Source organism: Prionailurus viverrinus, chromosome D1, assembly GCF_022837055.1.
Source record: "Prionailurus viverrinus isolate Anna chromosome D1, UM_Priviv_1.0, whole genome shotgun sequence".
NCBI lineage: Eukaryota > Metazoa > Chordata > Mammalia > Carnivora > Felidae > Prionailurus > Prionailurus viverrinus.
Window position 1 is genome coordinate 46,509,579 of NC_062570.1, and position 26,076 is coordinate 46,535,654.

Sequence of the window (26,076 nt, forward strand, 5' to 3'; positions counted from 1 at the left end):
TTTTTAAATGGACAAAATATTTGAATATAAATTTACAAAGCCGATATACAAATAGCTAATAAGCAGATAAAAAGATTCTCAACATCACTGGTTATTAGGGAAACACACATTAAAACCACAATGAGGTAGCACTACAATATCAGAATGACCATAATTTTAAAAAGACTGATAATACCAAGCATCTGCAAAGATATGGAGCAACTGGAACTTACATTCTACAGAAGAGAATGTAAAGTGATTCAATGTACTTTGAAAAACTAGCAGTTTATTACAATTTCAACTAAGGAAAATAAAAACACATGTTCACACAGAGTGTTATACATAAATATTCATAGCAGGTTTATTCACAAGAGACAAAAACGTGATATGACCCATGTGTCCATCAAATGGTAACTGGATAAACAACAGGTAAGTCTATCCATACAATGTAACACTATTCAGTAATAGAAAGAATGAACTACAGATACAGGCAACAACATGGATGAACCTCCAAATCACTATATTAACTGACAGAAATGAGACACAAAGAGTACACTATGTGACCCCATTTATATAAAATTTTAGAAAAAGCAAACTAATTTAGAGTTACTCAAACAAATCAGTGATTGGCTGGGGTCAGGATCAGATAGAGGGATAAAATGCAAAAGGGCATGAGAAATCTTTGGGGGTGATGGAGATATTCTGTATCTTGAGTATGGTGGCAGTTTCACAGGAATATACAACTGTCAAAACTCATCAAAATTTACTCTTTAATGGGTGTAGTTGGTTGTATATAAAATATATCTCAATGAGAATTTTTTTTAAGAAGTAACCCAGAGTTCTGGGGGAAGCAAGCTTAAATAAATAATTCATAAGTAAACTAAAAAATAAAGAACCCACCGGGGGATTCTAACAGGAGTCTGAAAATAACACCTGGCACAATTAATGAACTTGAAGAAAGTATTCAAATTGAAACTCAAATAGAAAAATGGGTAAAAGAGAACCAAAGAGAGGCTCTGCGTGGTTAAGCTTCTGACTTCAGCTCAGGTCATGATCTCATGGTTTCTGAGTTCAAGCCCTGCATTGAGCTCTCTGCTCTCAGTGCAGAGCCTGCTTCAGATCCTCTGTCTCCCTCTCTGCCCCTCCCCTGCTTGTGCTCTCTCTCTTTCTGTCTCTATTTCTCTCTCAAAAAACATTAAAAAGGGGCACCTGGGTGGCTCAGTCGGTTGGGCGGCCGACTTCAGCTCAGGTCACGATCTCGCGGTCCGTGAGTTTGGGGCCCGCGTCGGGCTCTGTGCTGACAGTTCGGAGCCTGGAGCCTGCTTCGGATTCTGTGTCTCCCTCTCTCTCTGCCCCTCCCCTGTTCATGCTCTGTCTCTCTCTGTCTCAAAAATAAATAAACGTTAAAAAAAATTCTAAAAAAAAAAAAAAAAGAAATTCTGAAGCTGAAACATACAGTAACTGAAATGAAAAATTCACTAGAGGAATTCAACAATAGCTTTAAATAGGCAGACGAAAGAAAAGGGAACTTGAAGATAGAACAACAGAAATTATTGAGTGTGAGATACAGAAAGAAAAAGATGAAAGGAAAGTAAAATGAGACTGTGACCTTTTGGACACCTTCAGGCCAACTGACATATGCATTGTGGGAGTCTAAGAATGAAATGAAAGAGAAAAATGGGAAGAGAGAAGATTTGAAAAATAATGGCTGAGAATGTCCCAAATTTGATGAAAGACATGAATATAAACATCTTGGAAGAGACTCACACTACTACACTATGACCCAGCAATCACACTACTAAGTATGTATCTAAGGGATACAGGTGTGCTGTTTCGAAGGGGCACATGCATCCCAGTGTTTATAGCAGTGCTATAAACAATAGCCAAAATATGGAAAGAGCCCAAATGTCCATCGACAGATGAATGGATAAAGAAGATGTGGGGTGTGTGTGTATATATATATATATATATATATATATATATATATATATTACTTGGAATATTACTTGGCAATCAAAAAGAATGAAATCTTGCCATTTGCAACAACATGGATGGAACTAGAGGGTATTATGCTAAGCGAAATAAGTCAGTCAGAGAAAGACAAATATCATATGACTTCACTCATATGTGGAATTTAAGATACAAAACAGATGAACATAAGGGAAGGGGAGTGAAAATAATATAAAAACAGGGAGGGGACAAAACATAAGTGACTCTCAAATACAGAGAACAAACCGAGGGTTGCTGGAAGGGCTGTGGGGGAGATGGTCCAAATGGGTAAGGGGCATTAAGGAAGACCCTTGTTGGGATGAGCACTGGGTGTTATACATGGGAGATGAATTACTGGAATCTACTCCTGAAATCATTATTGCACTAAATGCTAACTAACTTGGATGTAAATTAAAAATTAATTAATTAATTAAAAAAAGAAGAGATTCACATTGAGACACAATATAAGCAAACTTTTGAAAGACAAAGACAAAGAATCTTGAAGGTAGCAAGAGAGAAGTGACACATCATATCCAAGGGATTCCCAATGAGATTATTAGCAAATTTCTCATCAGAAACTTAGGAGGCCAAAATGTAATGGGCCAATATATTCAAAGTGCTAAAAGAAAAGAAAAATTCAGAGCACCTGGGTGACTCAGTCAGTTGAGTGTCTAACTTCAGCTTCTGGTCGTGATCTCATGGTTCATGAGTTAGAGGCCCACATTGTGCTCTGTACGGACAGCTCGGAGCCTGGAGCCTGCTTCAGATTCTGTGTCTCCCTCTCTCTGTGCCCCTCCCCAGCTTGCACTCTGTCTCTCTCAAAAATAAATGACCCTATGATCCAGCAATTGCACTACTGAGTATTTACCCAAGGAATACAAAAACACTAATCCAAAGGGATACATGCACCCCTACAATAGCAGCATTATCAACAATAGGCAAATTATGGAAGCAGCCCAAGTGTCCATCTATAGATGAATGGGTGAAGAGGATGTGGTGTGTATATATATACACACACACACACACACACATACATACACATATATACATATATATATATATATATATATATATACACTCAAACACATATATACATATATGTACACACACACACACACACACACACACACACACACACTGGGATATTACTCAGCTATAAAAAAAGAATGAAATCTTGCCATTTGTAATGACATGGAAGGAGCTAGAGAGTATAATGTTAAGCGAAATAAGTTAGTCAACAAAAGACAAATACCATATGATTTCACTCATATGTATAATTTAAGAAACAAAACAAATGAGCAAGGAGGGGGAAGAAGAGAGAGAGAAACCAAGAAATAGACTCTTAATTATAAAGAACAATCTGATGATTATCAGAGGGGAGATGGGTAGGGGGATGTGTGAAAGTGGTGATGGAGATTAAGGAGTGCACTTGTGATGAGTACCAGGTGTTATATGTAAGTGTAGAATCACTTATCTGAATACACACCTGAAACTAATATTTCACTGTGTATTAACTAACTGGAATTAAAATAAAAACTTAAAATGTCAAAAAAAAATGCAGACTCTTAACTACAGAGAACAAACTGATGGTTTCCAGAGGGGAGGTTAGTGGAGAGATGGGTGAAATAAGTGATGGGGATTAAAGGTCCACTTATCATGATGAGCACTGTGTAATGTATTACTGAATCACAATATTGTATACCTGAAACTAATACAACACTGTATGCTAACTATACTGTAATTAAAAATTTTAAAGAAGAAAAGAAAATACCAGGCCCACCTGGCTTTAATGGTGAATTCTTCCAAATATTTACAGCAGAAATAATACCAAATTTACACAATCTCTTCCAGAGAACAGAAAAAAAGAGGGAACACTTCTAAGCTCAGTTTTTAAAAGCAGCAAAACATTGATACCAAAACCTAAAAACAGAAAAAGAAAAATTACAAAAGGAACAATTATAAGCCAGCATCTCCCTTGGGAGTGGGGGGACAGTATCTCCTTTGACTATGGATGTAAAAATCCTTTATAAATATCAATAAATAGGATTCCAGGGATATAAAAAAAAAAACAACTCATGATACATCTTAAGCAAGAGTGGCTTATTCCAGAAATAAAAGGATAGTTTAACATTTAAAAATTCCATCAGTATGATTAACATTAACAGAATAAAAAAATGGTGAGAAAGTACAATCATTAGAATAGGTGAAGAAAGCTCATTTGATAAAACCAAATATACTTTTCATGATTTTAGAAAAAAAATCAACAAAGTAGAAATGAAGGAAACATCCTTGATCTTAAAAAGATTACCTACTAATAAACCCTATAGCTACATCATTAGCAACGGTGAAATAGGCACAGCTTTCTCCCCAAGGTCAAAGACAGGATGAGGATATCCACAACCATGTATTCACCATTGTGCTAAAGGCCCTAGACAGTGCTATAAAATCAGAAAGGGAAACAAAAGGCATAACATTCAAAACAAAAGTAAGATGTTTGTCATTTATATATTGTAAGATATATGTTTATATCATATATATGATTGCAAAGAATATTTATATTATATGTATATGATTGTAAAGGCAGAAACCCAAAAATACATCAACTACTAGAATCAATAAGTGAAGCTTATTGACAAGCTCTCTAGATATAAGGTCAACACATTTTAAAAAATCATATTTCTATATACAAGCAAAAAACAATCAGAAAATTTAATTTTTAAAAATATCCCTTACAGCAGAATAAAAATATCTGGGAACAAATTTAAGAAAAATTACATAAGGCTAATATCGAAAACTACAGAATATTGCAAGTTCATACTATAGAGAGTAATTAAAAATGACCTAAATAAATGCAGAGCTATCTATCATGTTTATGAATCAAAAGCATGAATATTGTGATGTCAGTTTCTCCCAATTTGATGTGTAGATTCAGTGCAAACCCAATCAAAAGTCCAGCAGGAATATTTGGTGGATACTGACAGGCTGAATCTCAGGTTTATATGGAAATACAAAGAACCTAAAACAGCCATGACAATCTTAAAGACGAAAAAGTTGGAAGACTTATGCTATCAGAATTCAAGACTTGCACAATTAAGACTGGTGTGTTGGTACAAGGATAGACAAACAGACCAATGTAACAAATCAGAGTCTATAAATGCACCTCTACATACAGACTCACTTGGTTTATAACAAAAGTATCAGTACAATTCGGCAGGGAAATAATAGTCTTTTTCATTAGATGGTGCCTCAAAAATTACAAATTCATAAGAAAAAACAGTAAACCCTACCTTACACCAAACCCAAAAATTAATTCAAGGTGGATCACAGACCTTAGTGTAAAAATAAATCTCTAGAAGAAAACAAAGGAAAGTAATTTCACAACTTTGGGGTAGGCAAAGATTCCTTAAACATGACAAAAAAAAAAGTGCTAACTTTAAAAGACAAAGTTGATAAATTTGACTTCATTAAACTCAGAACTTCTATTATCAAAACACATCAGGAAATTGAATAGGCAAATTACACACTGAGAGAATATGTTTGTAGTCTGTATGTCTGATACATCTGATAAAGGATTGTATCCATGATATACAAAAGGTAAAAAAGGAAACTAAACATACACGTACCTTATAATGCAGCAATTCCACTTCTAAGTATATCCTCCCCAAAATAACATATTGAGTGTGTGTGTCTATAAAAATTTGTTCAGGAATGTTTATAGCAGCTCTATTTCTAATAGTCAAAAACTAGCAATATTCTGAACATCATCCATCAAAAGGTAAATGGGGGGTGGGGGGGCGCGTCTGGGTGGCTCAGTTGGTTGAGCGGCTTCGGCTCAGGTCATGATCTCATGGTTCATGGGTTTGAGCCCCGCATTGGGTTCTGTGCTGACAGCTCAGAGCCTGGAGCCTGTTTCAGATTCTGTGTCTCCCTCTTTCTCTGCCCCTCCTCCACTCACGCTCTCTGTGTCTCCAAAATAAATAAATATTTTGAAAAAAAATTTTTAAGGTAAATGGGGGGCAACTGGGTGGCTTAGTCGGTTAAGTGTCCAACTCTTGATTTTGGCTTAGGTCATGATTTCACACTTCATGAGATCAAGCCCCATGTTGGTCTCTGTGCTGACAGCATGGAATCTGCCTGGGATTCTCCCTCTCTCTCCTTTTTCTGCCCCTCTCCCACTCACACTCACCCTCTCTCTAAAAAAATAAATAAATAAATGGATAAACAAATTGTGGTATATTCATACAATGGAACATGACACAATAATAAAAAAAGAATAAACTACTGAAATATACAACATAGATAAATCTCCAAAATATTACCCAAAAGATGATTTGCATTTATCCAAAAGATTATAAATGCAAAAGTACAACCTACAGCTTACATTTATATAAAACTCAAGAACCAGCAAACTAATTTATGTGACAGTAGTCAAAAAAGTTACCTCTGGGAGATGGGATATCAACTGGGAGGTAATAAAAGAGACTTCCCTCAGGGGCTAAAGATGTTCTGTATCTTGACCTGGGTAGTGGTTACACAAGCATATAACATCTGTAAAAATACACACATGCTGAAGAAGGGAGCAGGATGGTGGTGCTGGGCAGTGACAGCAAAGAGGACTTGGTCAGCTATGGGATGGACCTGGAGCCGCTGGAAGGTGAAAGACCAAAGAAACCAATTCCTCTTCAGGATCAGACTGTCAGAGATGAAAAAGGAAGGTATAAACAGTTTCATGGGGCCTTTAGCAGAGGTTTCTCTGCTGGGTACTTCAACATTGTTGGCTCAAAAGAAGGATGGACGCCCTCTTCCTTCATGTCTTCATGACAGAACAGAGCAGACAAATCTGTTCTTGATCCTGAAGACTTTATAGATGAAGAGGATCTTACTGAATTTGGGATAGCACCTAAAGCGATTGTCACCATGGATGATTTTGCTTCCGAAACCAAAGATAGAATACGAGAAAAGGCCAGGCAGTTAGCAACTGCTACTCCCCTATTCCTGGGGCTACTCTCCTTGATGACCTCATAACACCAACAAAATTATGTACTGGTTTTGAATTGCTAAGAAAAATGGGTTGGAAGGAAGGACAAGGAATTGGCCCTTGAGTAAAGAGAAGACCTCACTGACAAAAACCTGATCCTGGAGTAAAATTCTATGGCTGTGCATTACCCCCTGGAGGCTCTGAAGGATCTGAGGATGAAGACAATGACTATGTGCCTGAAAATGTGACCTCTGCACCCAAAGACATCACACCTGTGGATTTCACACCTAAAGATAATGTGCATGGATTGGCTTACAAGGGCCTGGATCCCCACCAAGCATTGTTTGGAACCTCAGGAAAACATTTTAATCTTTTCAGTGCGGGACCTGAGGGAGCCCGCGATCTCCTTGGAGAGACTGGAGTGAATAAAGGAAGAAAACTGGGAATTTCAGGCCAGGCTTTTGGTGTTAGTGCCCTGGGAAGAGGAAGATGATGACATCTATGCCACAGAAACTTTATCCAAATATGACACCATTTTGAAAGATGAGGAGCCTGGAGATGGACTCTATGGCTGGACAGCACCCAGGCAGTATAGAAGTCAGAAAGAATCAAAGAAAGATCTTCGATACATTAGCAAAATTTTGGATGGATTTTCCTTGGCTTCTAAACCTTTATTTTCTAAAAACACTTCCCCACCACCTGAATCGCCAAGAGACTATCAACCAGTACATTATTTCAGACCTGTGGTAGCTGAAACCTTAGAGAACACCCACTTAATTCAGGTATTGTCAGAGTCAGCTGGAAAGCCAATGCTTAACCCAGGGACACACAGTAGGCTCCAACTGAATGCCTCCAAGTGGGTGGAGTTGCTGGGAGAAACACCCATTCAAGGCTCATCTACTTCAGTGTTAGAGTTTCTGTCCCAAAAAGATAAAGAGAGAATCAAAGAAATGAAGCATGTAACTGACCTTAAAGCAGCTCAACTCAAGGCCAGGAGTCTGGCCCAGAAGGCCTCAAGCAACAGACCCCAGCCCTCCTCTCTGGACGTCGGGCCCTGCTCATGGCACATGGCATTGAGTGGTAGGACAGCCACCACAAGAGCCAGCAACTTCAAACCTTTCGTGAAGATCCAGAAAAACAAAAACTATAATAAGAGTTTTTAGTAAATAGGAAACGGGAATCTAATTTAATAAATAGGAATCTTCCAGAAAGATGCCCTGGAACGTTGTCTGAACCCCAGTATGACAGAATGGGAGCGAGGCCACGAGCGGGATAAGTTTGCTTGGGCAGCCCTGCTGTATGTGTCTTCCCATTTGACCTTGTCCTCCAGGTTCATGCATGCCAAGGAGGACGACGATTCAGATCAAGTGGAAGTCCCTCAAGACCAAGAGAATGATGTCAATGACAAGCAGTCAGCTGTGAAGCTGAAGCCGTTCGGGAAGCTTACCCGAGACACATCTGAGTGGCATCCTGACAAGCTTCTGTGTAAGAGGTTTCATGTCCCTGACCCTTATCCAGATTCAACTTTGGTTGGCTTACCAAGAGTCAAATGTGACAAATTCTCAGTCTTCAACTTTCTGACACTCCCAGAGACCACTTCCTCACCTACAACTCAAGCAGCAAGTGAAAAAGGGCCGCAACACTGAGGTCCCGACAAATCACAAAAACCATCAAGATGGGATACATCTAAATAAGAAAAGAAAAAAGATCCCATTAGTGAATTTTTAAGTTTGGCTAGATCAAAAGTTGGTCCACCTAAACAAGAGTCCAGCTCTTTAGTAATCAAAGAGGAAGAGCATGTGATGGAATCACTCTCAAATAAGAATGAAAGCAAAGGTGTGGATTCACAGACTGAAGGAGAAGGGAGCCGCCCATCCATGGACTTATTTAAAGCCATCTTTGCCAGCTCCTCCGATGAGAAGTCCTCATCCTCTGAGGATGAGCAAGGCGACAATGAGGATGATCAGGCAGGTACCAGGGAGGCTGACTTCTAAAGCTCCCAAGAGACTGACTGAATGGAAACATAATCCATGGCACATGCTAGTGAGCTGGCAGCCCTCCAGGAGCCCGCACCTTCCTTTCTGATACAAAAGATGCAGATAGATGAAAGAGAAGTGTTCGGCCCACAACTACGTCCCATCTTCTGGCCCAATGTTCATCAGAAACTTGAGGCACCTCAGAAAGAGAAACATAAAAAAAAAAAAAAAAAAGAAAAACAGAAGACCAAGAAAGAGCACAGATGGAGGAAGAGAAGAAAAAGAAACACCGGAAGCACAAATACAAAGTCAAGCAAAAGAATAAAAATTCGGAGAAGAGCAGCAGTTCTGAGAGTACCAACAGCAGTGACAGCCCGAGTGGTGAAGAAGGGACTGTAGACCTGTCACCCCACGAACTGCTGAGAAGGCTGAAAAGTCTTCCACTAAGGCGGCAGCAATTGAATTCTGCCCTGGCCTGTCCCAGTACCAGATATTCTCCATGATGGAAGCTCGTTGATTGCTAAGTTAATACATTGTACAGTTTGTATTTATATGTAAATTCATGCTATAAAATAATTTTTAAAACCTTGACATTTCAAAGGCTGCTTTGGAAGGTTGCAGAAATTGATTTCTATTTTTAACCTCAGCGTCAGAGGAAATAATTCAGACTGTACAGTTTAATTAAAATGGAATTTTTCTAAAAAAATACATACATGCTTAAGATTTATCTTACTACATGCAAATTAAACTCTAATTTTAAAAAGTATGGACCAGCAGTTTACATATTATTTGGCACGTTGCATTCACAAGCTCTGTGCACCACACTCTTTGGTATCAGGGCATTTAAAAATGAAATCTTCTTAACCTATTAGAAACACCACATATAATAGTGGCTGAGTTTGGGTTTGAGAGTCAATCCTTCAACAAAAATTTGCTCAGCTCCTTATTATGTGCCAGGCTGTATTATGCATAGCGTTATAATAAACAGTAAGTAATATAGCCAAGAGATCAAACTCACAGGAATCAGAGTCTAGTGGGAGATACAAATGACAAAATTTAAATAATGTAAGAGTAAGTACTACAATGAAAAATAAGCCGGGACAATTGAACACAGAGTGAGGCAGCTATTTGGAAAGTATTCTCTGAGATTACATTCAAACAGAGACCTGCATGATATAAAGAAGACAGACATGGTAATATTTAATGGAAAATTAAGTCTTAGGTCTTTAATTTTCTATTCTGAAAACCTTGGGCAAGACTTAATTTCTCTGAGTCTTAGTTTCATCATCAGTAAAATGGGAATCATGCAACTCCATGTTAAATGAGAGAACAGATGTAAAGTGCTAACACAGTATTTGACATACCATATGGACACAATAATAATTGCTTGAGCCACTGAATAAGATACAAGCAGAATGAATGCATCAGTACTATAGGGTATAGATTTTTTCTTATTCTTCTATATATACAGTGTAGGTGTTCCATAAGCATTTGAGGTTCTGTGTATTTGAATACAACACTTGTTTTGCAATGAGTTCCTTCTAATACAGCTCTAGCACATAAAAATAAAGCATGGAAAAATGAGGAAGCTGGAGAACAAGAATTGGCTAAGGAAAGCAGTGGAAATTCCAAGGGACAGATTCAGAGTAATTATTCAAAACAGTTCATTTGCTCAAGTTCTGGTCACGGGATGCAAAATTGAGATGAGTCAGATAACAAGCTAAACAATTAAATAGCCATAGTTGAATCTAAACTTATGCACACATTTTGGACACCTTTGTTTATCCTGTTTCCTTTATCTATAATACTCTCCCTCTCTACATTCCCATCCCGCCACTTGTGATTCCTAGAAAGCACTGTGCTTTCTCAAGCCTCTCTACCTCTTTGGTAGTTCCATCTTAGGTTAAATTCCCCTTCTAATTTCTACAAGGTCCTTGTGCCCAAGCCAGAGATGTTATTAGGAAACCTTGGCCTCCATATCTGTATGGGTTGGTTAGGTGTCTCTCATCTGGGATCACATTTCTCATCTCCAATAGCAACTCAGTATTTCTTGAGTGACTGTTACATAAAAGCACTTTATAAACAGTGGGTGTTTGGGAATATCCCCAGAATCCACAGCATACTATTTACACAGAAAGCACCCTCTGGTGGTGAAAGAGGGTGACCATATTTCTACGTCACCAAGATGTGCTTCCCATACTCTGCGCTTTCAGAGAGCTTTAAAGATCATGTTATGGACACAAAAAAAGCCATGGTGACTTGTACGCTGATGTACCTATTGCCAAAAAATAATTTTTCTTGAGTGAAATGTTTCCTGCTCTTCTAACTACTCCCATTGTTTTTACCCTCTTCCCTATTTCCTCTCATCCTCACTTCTTTTTTTTTTTTTTTTTTTTTTTTTTTTAAATTTTTTTTTTTCAACGTTTTATTTATTTTGGGGACAGAGAGAGACAGAGCATGAACGGGGGAGGGGCAGAGAGAGAGGGAGACACAGAATCGGAAACAGGCTCCAGGCTCTGAGCCATCAGCCCAGAGCCCGACGCGGGGCTCGAACTCACGGACCGCAAGATCGTGACCTGGCTGAAGTCGGACGCTTAACCGACTGCGCCACCCAGGCGCCCCTCATCCTCACTTCTTAAGCCCTTTCTCCTACATTTCAACTAGTCCATTTGAAAACACAGTTCTAGTTGGCATTTGTTTTGTTTTGACAGCCCTGAGAGCATCCAAATTTCCTTTTGAAATGCATACATCCGGACTGTGTGTAATCTTGGTGGGAAAGTAATTCCTAGTGACCACATTCCATTACTGAAGCTGAAGGAAACAGATCCTTGCCCTCTTTAACTCAACAGGGTCAGGGGCCAGGTATGTGACCCAAACTTAGTTATCAGATGCTCTTTCTTGGGCTCAGACTGTTAAGCCAGTGTCAGAAACAACAGAAAACTCTGGAAGATGTGCACTGCAGGTATGGCATGCCCTCCTCACTATCCTGCTTTACAATAAGTGCCAGCGTTCCTAATGCCCTCCACAGCCCCTTGATTCTTGCCCATTTCCAAGTCTGAGTCTCCCAGCTCCCTTACTCCGTAAACTTCCTAACAGTCTTCCAATAACTCCCTTCTCCTTATCTCAAGCCATTACCTGTGGTCTTGTCTGCTTAGAAGTTTGTAAAACAACCAAAAGACCAGTGTGGTGGCATAAAATGAGGCTATACATCCTCCCATTCATTCATCAGAGAATAAACTTGAGCATTAAGGAAAAACACTTAAATCCTAGCTTCAGTTAGTCAGGTAGCTTAAGCAGAGCTACGTGCAGTTAAGGTGAGGTTCCTTTTAAATGCAAATCAGAAAAAGAAAGGGGCAAATGCCAGTAGGAAAATTAGACATTTCTAATGTAGATTAGATTGGGAGTCCTAGAATAGAAATCAATCCTCATAGTAGCATACTAATTTGAGGTATTTTAGAGGAGACCAGCTGCAGCTGGGAGGCACTCAATGGACTCCCCTTGTTCTCCCCCACTTTACAGAACCTCTCTCTCTGCAAAGACAAATGGAGGAGAAAAGAAGGACCAAATGTATACTCCAATGAAGATATTATGCAAGAGAATTTATGAGACAAAAAAAGAAACTAGGGGTTAAAACTCTTCTTTTGTGGGTTGAAGAGTGGCTTGTCCAAAAGACAAAGAAACAAGGAGAATCTCTCCTGAGATACTCTATCACCTTGTGGCTTAGCAGTTAGGTCTAGCTCTGCTCTTGTACAGAGCAAGGGAAAGAGTTAAGTAGACCAAAAGCCAAATTCCTGCTCCCTGCCCACGGACTCTTTATCATCTTGGAACATAGGGAGAAGAATATATTTGATACAGGGAAACAGAGTCAACATGACTGCTGACAACTATCAAGTCTTTTATGGATCGTGCCTTTGCTGTATCAAAAAAGTCATTGCCACACCTGAGGTCATTGAGATTCTCTCCTCTGTTGTCCTCCAGGAATTTTATAGCTTCATACTTTCTATTTGGGTCTATTATCCATTTTAGGTTAATTTTTGTGATGGGTATAATGTCTGTGTCTAGATTCTTTTCTGCGTGTGAATGACCAGTTGTTCTGGCACCATTTGTGGAAGAAACTATCTTTGCCCCATTGTATTGTTTTTGTTCCTTTGCCAAAGATGAGTTGCCTATATTTATATGGGTCTATTTCTGGGCCCTCTATTCTGTGTCACTGATCTATTTGTCTAGTCTTTTGCCAATACCACACTGTCTTACTGTAGCCTTATAGTAAGTCTTGGAGCTAGACACTGTCAGTTGTCCAACTTTGTTCTTTTTCTTTCTTTATTTTAGAAAGAGAGAAAGCATGAGCAGGGGATGGGGGAGAGGTAGAAGGGGGAGGGAGGGAGAGATAGAGAGAACTGAGAGAGAGAGAGAGAGAGAGAGAGAGAGAGAGAGAGAGAGAGAGAGAATCTTAGCAGGCTCCATGCTCAGTGTGGATCCTGATACAGGGCTTAATCCCACAAGCCTGGAATCATGACCTGGGCTGAAATCAAGAGTCAGATGCTCAACCAAGTGAGTCATCCAGGTGTTCCCAACTTTGCACTTTTTCATTTTTTTTAACATTTTTATTTATTTTTGAGACAGAGACAGACAGAGCATGAGCAGGGGAGGGGCAGAGAGAGAGGAAGACACAGAATCTGAAGCAGGCTCCAGGCTCTGAGCTGTCAGCACAGAGCCTGACATGGGGCTCGAACTCACAGACTGTGAGATCATGACCTGAGCTGAAGTTGGATGCTTAACTGAGTGAGCCACCCAGGCGCCCCACTTTGCTCTTTTTCAACACTGAATGGGCTCTTCTGAGTCTTTTGCCTCTTCATATGGACTTTAGAATCAGTTTGTTGATACCCACCAAATTAATTGCTTGTATTTTAATGGGATTGCATTAAATCTACATATAGATCAAGTTAAGGAGAACTGACATGATAACATTGTATCAGCCTATCCATGAACATGTAATCTCTCTGTTTATTTAGTTCTTGATTTCTTTCATCACAGTTTTGTGCTTTTCCTTATATAGATATTTTACTTATTTTGTTAGATTTATAACTAAGTACTTCATTTTGAGGGTGTTAATATAAATGGCATTGTGTTTTTTAATTTCAAATTCCATTTGCTCATTGCTAGTATATGGAAAAGTGACTGATTTTTGTATATTAATCTTGTATCTGGCAACCTTGATATAACCACTGAGTAGTTCCAAGGGTTTTGTTTTGTCAATTTGTTTGGATTTTCTACATACATGATCGTATCATCTGCAAACAAAAAGTTTTATTTCTTCCTTTCCAATCAGTATACCTTTTCTTGTATTATTGCATTAACTAGGACTGCCAGTACAACCGAAAAGAAGTGGTGAGAGGCAACATCCTTGCCTTGTTCCTAATCTTAGTAGGAAAGCGTCTAGTGTTTTACCATTAAGTATGATGTTAGCTGTAGGTGTTTTGTAGGTGTCCTTTGTCAAATTGAAGATGTTCCCCTCTATTGCCAGCTTGCTGAGAGTTATTATCATGAACGAGTATTGGATTTTGTCAATTTTTTTCCTGTATCTATTTAAATGATTATGTGATTTTCCTTCTTTAGCCTACTGATATGATGGATTACATCAATTGATTTTTTCATTTTATTTATTTTTTAAATTCACATCCAAGTTAGTTAGCATATAGTGCAACAATGATTTCAGGAATAGATTCCTTAATGCTGCTTACCCATTTAGCCCATCCCTCCTCCCACAACCCCTCCAGCAACCCTCTGTTCTCTATATTTATGAGTCTCTTCTCTTTTGTCCCCCTCCCTATTTTTATATTATTTTTACTTCCCTTCCCTTATGTTCATCTGCTTTTTATCTTAAAGTCCTCATATGAGGGGAGTCATATGATTTTTATCTTTCTCTGACTAATTTCGCTTAGCATAATACCCTCTAGTTCCATCCACGTAGTTGCAAATGGCAAGATTTCATTCTTTTTGATTGATTGCCAAGTAATACTCCATTGTATATATATACACCACATCTTCTTTATCCATTCATCCACCAATGGGCATTTGGGCTCTTTCCATACTTTGGCTATTGTTGATAGTGCTGCTATAAACATGGGGGTGCATGTGGCCCTTCAAAACAGAATTCCTGTATCCCTTCAGTAAACATCTAGCAGTGCAATTGCTGGGTCATAGGATAGTTCTATTTTTAATTTTTTGAGGAAACTCCACACTGTTTTCCAGAGTGGCTGCACCAGCTTGCATTGCCACCAACAATGCAAAAGAGATCCTCTTTCTCTGCATCCTCGCCAACATCTGTTGTTGCCTGAGTTGTTAGTGTTAGCCATTCTGACAGGTGTGAGGTGGTATCTCACTGTGGTTTTGATTTGTATTTCCCTGATGATGAGTGATGTGGAGCATTTTTTTATGTGTTGGTTGGCTATGTGGATGTCTTCTTTGGAGAAGTGTCTATTCATGTCTTTTGCCCATTTCTTCACTAGTTTATTTGTTTTTTGGGTGTTGAGTTTGATAAGTTCTTTATAGATTTTGGATACTAACCCTTTATCGGATGTCATTTGCAAATATCTTCTCCCATTCTGTCAATTGCCTTTTAGTTTTGCTGATTGTTTCCTTTGTTGTGCAGAAGCTTTTTATTTTGATGAGTTCCCAGTAGTTCATTTTTGCTTTTGTTTCCCTTGCCTCTGGAGACGTGCTAAGTTGCTGTGGCCAAGGTCAAAGAGGTTTTTGCCTGCTTTCTCCTCAAGGATTCTGATGGCTTCCTGTCTTACATTTAGGTCTTTCATCCATTTTGAATTTATTTTTGTGTATGGTGTAAGAAAGTGGTCCAGGTTCATTTTTCTGCATGTTACTGTCCAGTTTTTCCAGCACCACTTGCTGAAGAGACTGTCTTTATCCCATTGGATATTCTTTGGTGTTTTGTCAAAGATTAGCTGTCCATACGTTTGTGGGTCCATTTATGGGTTCTCTATCCTGTTCCATTAACCTGAGTGTCTATTTTTGTGCCAGTACCATACAGTCTTGATGATCACAACTTTGTAATACAGCTTGAAGTCCGGGATTGTGATGCCTCCAGCCTTAGTTTTCTTTTTCAAGATTGCTTTGGCTACTAAGGGCCTTTTCTGGTTCCATACAAATTTTAGGATTGTTTGTTTTAGCTCTGTGAAGAATGCTGGTGTTATTTTGATAGGTATTGTATTGAATATGTAGATTGCTTTGGCTAGTATTGACATTTTAACAATATTTGTTCTTCCTGTCCAGGAGCATGGAATATTTTCCCATTTTTTTGTGTCTTCTTCAATGTCTTTCATAAGCTTTCTATAGTTTTCAGTGTATAGGTTTTTCTATGCATTGATTTTATATCCTGCCACTTTACTGAATTCATGGATCAGTTCTAGTGTTTTCCGTAATTTTTTTTTTTTTGGTGTAATCTTCTAGGTTTTCCATACAGAGTATCATGTCATCTGCAAAGAGTAAAAGTTTGACTTCCTCCTGGCTGATCTGGATGCCTTTTATTTCTTTGTGTTGTCTGGTGCTGTGGCTAAGACTTCCAATACTATGTTGAAGAACAGTGGTGAGACTGGACATCCCTGTCTTGACCCTGACCTTAGGGGGAAAGCTCTCAGTTTTTCCCCATTGAGGATGATATTAGTGTTGGGTCTTTCAAATATGGCTTTTATGATCTCGAGGTATGATCCTTCTATCCCTAATTGCTTAAGAGTTTTTATCAAGAAAGAATGCTGTATTTTATCAAATGCTTTCTCGACATCTATTGAGAGGATGTGGTTCTTGACCTTTCTTTTATTGATGTGATGAATCACATTGATTGTTTTGCGGTTACTGAACCAGCCCTGTATCCCAGGTATAAATCCCACTTGGTTGTGGTGAACAATTTTTTTAATGTATTGTTGGATCCAGTTGGCTAATACCTTGTTCCTCAACAATGCATCCAGGTTCATCAGGGAAGTCGGTCTATAGTTCTCCTTTTTAGTGGGATCTTTGTCTGGTTTTAGAATCAAGGTAATGCTGGCTTCATAGAAAGAGTTTGGAAATTTTCCTTCCATTTCTATTTTTTTGGAACAGCTTCAAGAGAACAGGTGTTAACTTTTCCTTAAATGTTTGGTAGAATTCCCCTGGAAAGCCATCTCACCCTGGACTCTTGTTTTTTGGGAGATTTTTTATTACTAATTCAACTTCTTTACTGGTTAGGAGTCTGTTCGAATTTTCAATTTCTTGTTTCAGTTTTGGTAGTTTATGTGTTTCTAGGAATTTTTCCATTTCTTCCAGATTGCCCATTTTATTGGCGTATAATTGCTCATAATATTCTCTTATTATTGCTTGCATTTCTGCTGTGTTGGTTGTGATCTCTCCTCTTTCATTCTTGATTTATTTGGGTCCTTCCCTTTTTCTTTTTGATCAAACTGGCTAGTGGTTTATTAATTTGGTTAATTCTTTCAAAGAACCAGCTTCTGGTTTCATTGATTTGTTCTACCGGGTTTTTTTGGTTTCAATAGCATTGATTTCTGCTCTATCAATTGATTTTTAAATATTAAACCCGCCTTGAATAACTGGGTTAAATCGAACTTGGGTCATGGCATATAATTATTTTTATGCATTGTTGAATTAATTTGCTAATACTTTATTGAGGATTTTTGCATCTCATTTCATGAGAGATATTGATCTGTAGTTTCTTTTCTTGTAATGTCTTTAGTGTTAGGATGATGCTGGCCTCAGAATGAGTTCAGAAGTATTCCCTCTGCTTCTATCTTCTGGGAGAGACTGTAGATACTCAGTATTAATTTCTTCATTAAATGTTTTCTTGTAAAACTCACAGTTAACCCATTTGGGCTTGGCATTTTCTGCTTTGGAAGGTTATTACTAATTCACTTTCTTTAATAGATAGAGACCTATACAGAGTATCTATTCTTCCTTCTGTTTTTCTCCATATTGACCCCCAAGTTTTGAAGGATTTTAACCTACCACTATCTTTTCCATTTTTTCAAACCCCAAGAACACAGACCACATTAAGGAAATAAAATTCCAAACAAGAAATACATTTTGGGGCACCTGGGTGGCTCAGTTGGATAAGTGTCCAACTTTGGCTCAGGTCATGATCTTGTGGTTCAAGAGTACGAGCCCCACATCAGACTCTCTGCTGTCAGAGCAGAGCCCACTTTGGATCCTCTTTCCCCCTCTTTCTGCCCCTCCCCCACTTGTGTACACTCTCTCTCTCTCTCTCTCTCAAAAACAAATCAACATTAAAAAAAGAAACACATATGTTAGTTATACCATGCAGTCTCATTATTTATGTGGTTTTCCTTTAAAAATACAACACATACCCAGTATTCAAATAGTTATCAGTCATTTCAGCAGTCAAAAGAAGCCTGAAAGAGGGGCACCTGGGTGGCTCAGTCGATTAAGCATCCGACTTCAGCCCAGATCATGATCTCAAGGTTCGTGAGTTTGAGCCCCACATCAGGCTCTGTGCTGACAGCTCAGAGACTGAAGCCTGCTTCAGATTCTGTGTTTCCCTCTCCTCTGCCCCTCCCCCACTCACACTCTGTCTCTCTCTCAAAAATAAAAACATTAAAAAAATTTAAAAAAAAAAAAAGAAGCCTGAAAGATATGACAATTTGATTGCTCTTTGAAGCTGGTATGTGATGGTAGTTCAGTTCATCAATGAGTGATACTGGCTGATACCTCAATTGGTAGATCTTAATAATTTGATTTCTAGTACTTGGTGAAATCGAATTACCAGGCACTAGTCTAGACAAATAGGCAATAATAATGTAGCGCGATTAAATGCCATAGGATGCTATAAGAGAAAAAAAAAAAGAAAAGAAGACTATGTAGTCTTGGGAACACAAAGAAAGCTTCTTAGAGGAAGTGAAATCAAAGCTGAGACCTATGGAGGGATTATAAGGACAGAGGGAATAGAAGAAGAGCAAACCATGCAGAAAATGTGCAAAGACCACTTCAAGCCGTACACATGGTGGAACATGAGCAAGTTGGGGTAGTGGGGAGATGAGTATTAGGAAATAAAGCTGAAGTGGTAAGGAGGATCTGTAATGATTCCTTACATCATTCTTAAATCAATGAGAAATTATTGAAGGATGATAAGCTAAGGATTGAGATGATCATATTTACATATTATAAAGATTACTCCAACTGCAGTGTAGCTAATAGACTAGAAGAAGGAACGATTAAAAGTAGCAAAGCAACTCTTTAGAAGACTCTTTCAAGGAAGGACTAAACCCTTCCTATTCAAAATGATGTCAATGGAACAGCAGCAGCAATGACAGCATCACCTGGAAGCTTGCAAGTGCAGCCCCAACCCAGATCTACTGAATCAGAATCTGCATTTATAACGTCCCAGATGATTTGTAGGTAGAGTAGTTTGAGAAGCCACTGGCCTAAACTGCACTGAAGATGCAAAAATAAAGAAGTAAACACATTTGAGGCACCTGGGTGGCTCAGTCACTTAGGCTTCCAACTTTGGCTCAGGTCAAGGTCTCAGGGGTCGTGAGTTCTGTGCTGTCAGCACAGACCCTGGAGCCTGCTTTGGATTCTGTGTCTCCCTCTCCTTCTGCCCCTCCCTGCTCATGCTCTGTCTCTGTCTCTCTCTCTCTCAACAATAAAAAACAAAACAAAAATTTTTTTTTAAAGTAAACAAATTTAAGAACTATTTGGAGGAAGACATGATAGTACTTAGCATAACCAATGATTGCATAGGGTGGGGAAGAAAGAGAAATCCTAGGCTTATCTAGATAAAGCTGAACAAGGATAAGAGTTCAGCTAAGTTGACTGGTTAGAAAGGATGAAGTCTCTGGAGCTGCAAACATGAGGAGTCTGAACACTGTTAGGAGCTTTTTTTTTTTTTAATTTGTTTTTCTTAATGTTTTTATTCATTTTTGAGACAGAGAGAGACAGAGCATGAGCAGGGAAGGGGCAGAGAGAGAGGGAGACACAGAATCGGAAACAGGCTCCAGGCTATGAGCCATCAGCACAGAGCCCGATGCGGGGCTCAAACTCACAAGACTGAGATCATGACCTGAGCCGAAGTCAGACGCTCAACCAGCTGAGCCACCCAGGCGCCCCATGTTACGAGCTTTTCCACCATGAACCACACTGGGCGGTCGCATAAAAGATTTGGAGAATGCTGGGAAGGTCTCTTTATTGTGCAAAACTTGGGAGAGGGAACAGCAGCCCTTGCTATAGGGAGACAATAGCTTGCTAGGATTCTGCACTATCAGTGAGGGAACAAAAGCCTTAATTTGCAGCAGACAAAAACTGTCACTTTTGGAAAACCCACGGCAGCAAGAGAAGAGAACAGGAGAAAAAAAATCTATCCCAGGTACAGAGGCTGAAAACTGTCTTGGGCTCAGAACTGTGCTTGTGGAGGCAGGAACACTAAGAAAACTACATCCCCAAGACCCAGGATCATGGTGACTGCCTAAGACTGAGCTTAATTAGAACAAAGAACATCTCCACCTCAACCACCAATCCTGCCAGTTAACTAGCATCTAGCAATAAGTAAGACAAAGAGAAAATATAAATGTGAGAATGGAGAAAAATTAAAAGGAAACCTCTGGTAAACCACTCCTACCCAAATCACAAACTATGGCTAGGGAAATTTTAAGCTTGTGTCAGTAATCTCAAAACACAGCCCAACCACTAACCCTATGCTCAAGGCCTGGTAGGATAGACATGCCTATTTCCAGGCACACAGACTTTTATCTCAGTGTCTAATCCTACAAAAGATGTCTGTCTTTCAATTTAAAAAAATGACAAAGAATGTAAAATGTCCAGAAAAAAACACTACCTTCCTAAGAGACAAAGTAATCATCAGAACCAGAGTCAGATATGACACATATGTTGGAACTGAAAGGGAATTAAAAATAAGTATGATTAATATGTTAAAGTCTCCAAGAGAAGAGATGGCCAACATGAAAGATCAGATAGATAATTTCAGCAGAGAGATGGAAACTATAAGAAAAAACTGAATGAAAATACTAGAAACTAAAAATTCAGTAATAGAAATGAAGAATGCCTTCACCAGCTTATGAGTAGATTTGACACAGTCAAGGAAAAATTTAGTGAACTTGAATATAAGTCTGTTGAAAATAACCAAACTTAAACACAAAGAAAGAAAAATGTAAAAATAAACAAATGGGAGCGCGTGGGTGGCTCAGCCGATTAAGCATCCCACTCTTGATTTTGGCTCAGCTCATGATCTCACGGTTCATGGGATCGAGTCCTGCATCCACTGTCAGCACAGAGCCTGCTTGGGATTTTCTCTCTCTCTCTCTCTCTCTCTCTCTCTCTCTCTCTCTCTCTGCCCCTCGCCCTGCTCAAGTGTGCTCTCTCTCAGAATAAATAAATAAACATTAGAAATAAACAGAAAAGAGCTGTGGAACAACAGTAGTGGTCTAACACACACAGAATTATAGAAAGATTTCAAAAAAAAAAAACTAGAAAAATTGGAAGACAATAAAGACCAAGAATTTTCCAAAATTAATTATGACATCAAATCGCAGATCCAAGAAGCTAAGAAAACACTAAGCAGGATTTAAAAAAAAATCAAAACCCACTTAGGCAAATCATTTCAAACTGTTGAAAACAAAAGACCAAGGGAAAATCTTAAAAGCAACTAGAGAATAAAATAATGGGTGTGGTGAATAAAATAAAAGAGTTTATTGAAAAATATAAGTTAGAGATTATGGTTACAGGGTTTTCTGATGCAACATTCACTGGCCTTTTACAAAAAAAAAAAAAAAAAAAAAAAGGCACATATATTTGACTCATTCAGAATTCAGGTTGAGAGGTGCCGGAAGGTGATAGAAAAGCAATGGTACAAAGGGACTGAGATATGCACCACACTGTCAGCATGAAGCCCAATGCAGGGCTCGAACTCACTAACTGGGAGACCATGATCTGAGCCAAAACCAAGAATCGGAAGCTTAACTAACTGAACCACCAGGCACCCCAAATATGTTGTCTTTTTAAATGATGGGTATTTTCTTGGAGTACTGAGAACTGAAACAGAAACTTCAACTTGCAAAACAGATACATATGATTCTCAAAAGAGATAAACTGTACCAAACCTTAACATACAAAACAAACCATCTAAACTCATAGAGACCTATCTATTCTAGGACAAGACCTCAAACAAACTGGTGTAAAATTAACCATACCTGGATTCATGTGTTCTAAAGACCACTGTTTTTCCCCCCCAAAATTTTTATTTAAATTCCAGTTAGTTAACTTACAGTATAGTAGTTTCAGGTGTAGAACTTAGCGATTCATCACTTACACATAATACCCTAAAGACCACTATTTCAACGTGTCCCTGCCATGATAATATAAGATTAACTCCAGCTACCATAAGCCCTTCCTAATTCTTCCCATTTGAGAAGCCCAATGTTCCCTTACGTGTGCATTCTCCTTTGCTTCAGCACCCTAATAAACCTCACTTTGTTTGAATAAGAGTTTATTCCTACTGGTCTTTATATTGTAGACCTTAATAGGTTTAGGTCCATTGAGATGCTTGCTATTGTGGTGTGGACCCTCTACTGGATAGTAGTGTGCACATCTGAAATCCCTTTAATTTCCACTTGCTCAGAGTCAACCTTGTGCTGAAATTGAATTCCAATTTTTTCACTGAGTTCTTCAGTGTTGGGCTTTTGATTTTGTCCTTGGAAGAAATTCCCCTGGGACTCTCTGGCTAGCTGATTATTTAATCATTTCCCTTAGTGAAAGTCTGACAAATCTTTCATTTACCATTAGTCATCTTGCCGGTTGCCTGTATTATCTATACTACTGCTGCATGTCCAAAAATGGAGTTCACAAAAGACAGTTAAAGACACATTAAAGGCACCTGGGCGGCTCAGTCAGTTAAGGGTCCAACTTCAGCTGAGGTCATGTTCTTGCAGTTCCTGGGTTCTAGCCCCGCGTGCAGCTTTGTGCTGACAGCTCAGAGCCTAGAGCCTGCTTCGGATTCTATGTCTCCCTCTCTCTCTGCCTCTCCCCTGTTCATGTTCTCTCTCTCTCTCTCTCTCTCTCTCTCTCAAAAATAGATAAACATTAAAAAAAAAAAATAGACCCATTAAATCTGTCCTCCAAACTTCCTTTTCAAGGACTGATGACTTACTTCATAAGGTCTTAATAACCTGGCAGCATTTAGGCAAACTTGTAAAAATTTGACCTTTTTAATTAAGGCCATATAAAATGTTCTTTAGTCTTGTCTGTGTGTGAAAAACTGGTTTTGGGAAAGGTATTCTCTTCATATTCCACTTGCCAGGAGGCTATTGATAAATGACCCAAGAGTCACACAGGAATACTTTCCCTTTTAATCTAAGTCAGCCTTGTTGTCTTATCGTTTATCTGCAAAACACTTGGCCTACCTCTTGGCAGAATTCTGACCTCTATTTTCTCATTTTTGCACATACCTTTCTCAATGACAAAATTACCAAAGGCCATTTGGAATTATGAGTGGCCAATCAGGGAAATTTTTGATATGAAAAAAATTGTTCATTTGAGAGGCACCCTAAGAAGACAAATGAATCAGATGGTAAGGCATTTTTTTTAATATACAGAAGCTCCTGCACTAATTGGTTTATATTAAAGGAAACCCAGAGTTCAGGCAAAAAGACATCTTAACAACTTTATTATGCCTGAATTTGGGAAAGGCAAAATCACAAAGAGATGTCAGAGGAGACAAGGTATGAATAGGAGTCAAAAATATCCAAAGGTAAGAAATAATCTCACATCTGTTTTCATCATTTGCCTTTTTAGAAGCAACTCTTTGTTTCAGCTAAGGTCATGATCTCACAGTTCCTGGGTTTGGGCCCCCCTTCCATCCCCATATTGAGCCCCCGCATCGGCCCGCTGCTTGGGATTCTCCCTCTCTTTCTGTCCCTCCCCTGCTCCAGCTCTCTCTCAAAATAAATAAATAAACATTTCTTTTTTTTAAATCTCCTTTAAAAAAAAAAAGGAATGAAGTACTGATATACTTGAAAACATTGTGCTAAGTGAAGTAAGCCAGTCACAAAAGACATATACATTAGGACTCCATTTACAAAAAAAAAAAAAAAAAAAAACAGAAAATGCAAATCCATAGGAAAGAAAGTAGATTAGCAGCTGCTTAGGGCTGGTGAAGGGACTGGAGGCTGGAGGCTGGGATTAACTACTGATGGGTATGGAGCTTCTTCTAGGGGGGGATAAAAATGTTCTAAAATTAGATCAATGATGGTCACACAAACCTATGAACATACTATAAAACACTGAATTGTACACTTTGAGTGAATCTGATGGTATGTGAATTATATATCAATGAGCTCTTTTTTAATTTTATTTTATTTTTTAGAATTTAGACAGTTTTTATTTTTTTACATTTTTATTTATTTATTTTTGAGAGACAGAGAGAGACAGTGTGAGCAGGGGAGGGGCAGACAGAGAGGGAGACACAGAATCAGAAGCAGGCTCCAGGCTCCGAGCTGTCAGCACAGAGCCCGAACCAGGGCTCCAACCCATGAACCGTGAGATCATGACCTGAGCCGAAGGTGGACACTTAACTGACTGAGCCACCCAGGCGCCCCAATAAGCTCTTTTTTTATTTTTATTTTGTTTTTATTGTTTATTCATTTTTGACAGAGTGAGAGAGCATGAGCGGGGGAGGGGCAGAGAAAGAGGGAGACACAGAATCCGAAGCAGGCTCCAGGCTCTGAGCTGTCAGCACAGAGCCCGATGCGGGGCTTGAACCCACAGACCGCAAGATCATGATCTGAGCTGAAGTTGGATGCTCAACCGAGCCACCCAGGCGCCCCAATAAGCTCTTTTTTTAAATAGGCAAGTGAGGAAAGCAGATGTGTACACAAAAGTTATGGAAAGAAATAGAAGACACAGAATAAAAAATTATTTCACAATTCTAACAGGTAGTTATAAGTCTAAAATGAAAATGTCTTACAACCATGGAGCTAAGAAGACAGCCATTCTCTTGTCAACAAAATCATTTGCTGTCAGTTTTCAATTAATTCTTCAAGTGTGACATTTTGAGGATACCAGAACCAGAAAGTAATAACACAGAACCTATTCGAGATGTATTCGAAATCTAGAATCAGCATTTACAAGATGAACATGTTCCAGGTTCATACATGACAATTGAGTTACATTCAGAAGACAATGTCCTTATCAGGTACATGTGTCATCAAAACCATGAAAATATGAAAACTAGTTTGTTACTTTCTCCTTATTTAAAATTCTAATAAAGTTCCTTACCATTCTTTTACTTCTTGTTCAAGAAGTAACTTAGAAGCATTTTAAAAAATAGATCCATGGGTCACAGATGGTAAGTGGTATTAGTATTTTTCCTAGTATACTGAATACAGATACTGGTTAAGATTATTTCTTACCTTTGGATATTTTTGACTCCTATTCATACCTTGTCTCCTCTGACATTTCTTTATGATTTTGCCTTTCCCAAATTCAGGCATAATACAATTGTTAAGATGTCTTTTTGCCTGCACTCCGGGTTTCCTTCACTTTATAGAAGAAATGATAATAGGAAAAATTAAGATTGACATTCTTCAAATTTTAATTAATTCAAAACTATTGTTAAGAATTATTTTTTAAAAATCAAACTTAGGGGTGCCTGGGTGGCTCAGTTAAGCATCCAACTTTGGCTCAAGTCATGATCTCATGGTTGGTGGATTCCAGCCCCACATCACGCTCTGTGCCAACAGCTTGGAGCCTGGAGCCTGCCTCAGATCTTGTGTCTCCCTCTCTCTCTGCCCTTATCCCACTGTCTCTCTCTCAAAACTAAACATTAAAAATTTTTTAAAAATCGAACTTAAAAACAGCCTGAAAAATCAAGAGGTCAGCATTCCTAAAATATGCATAAGTAAAATGTGTTAATAAAAATGTTTCAGTGTGTCTTAGTCCATTCAAGCTGCTGTAACAAAATAGCAAAGACTAGGTAGCTTATAATCAACAAAAATTTATTTCTCACAGTTCTGGAGGCTGGAAGCCCAAGATAAAGTTGCCTAGTGTGGTCAGGTGAGGGCCCTCTTGCAGGTTCACACTTTTCCTTGTATCCTCATATAGTGGATGGGGCAAAGGAACTCTCTTAGG

General features: G+C 38.7%; 1 pseudogene; it reads left to right on the forward strand.

Moving 5' to 3' along the window:
• Positions 1-6,344: 6,344 nt before the first annotated feature.
• LOC125176819 (G patch domain-containing protein 1-like) lies at positions 6,345-9,806 on the forward strand (annotated as a pseudogene).
• Positions 9,807-26,076: the final 16,270 nt, after the last annotated feature.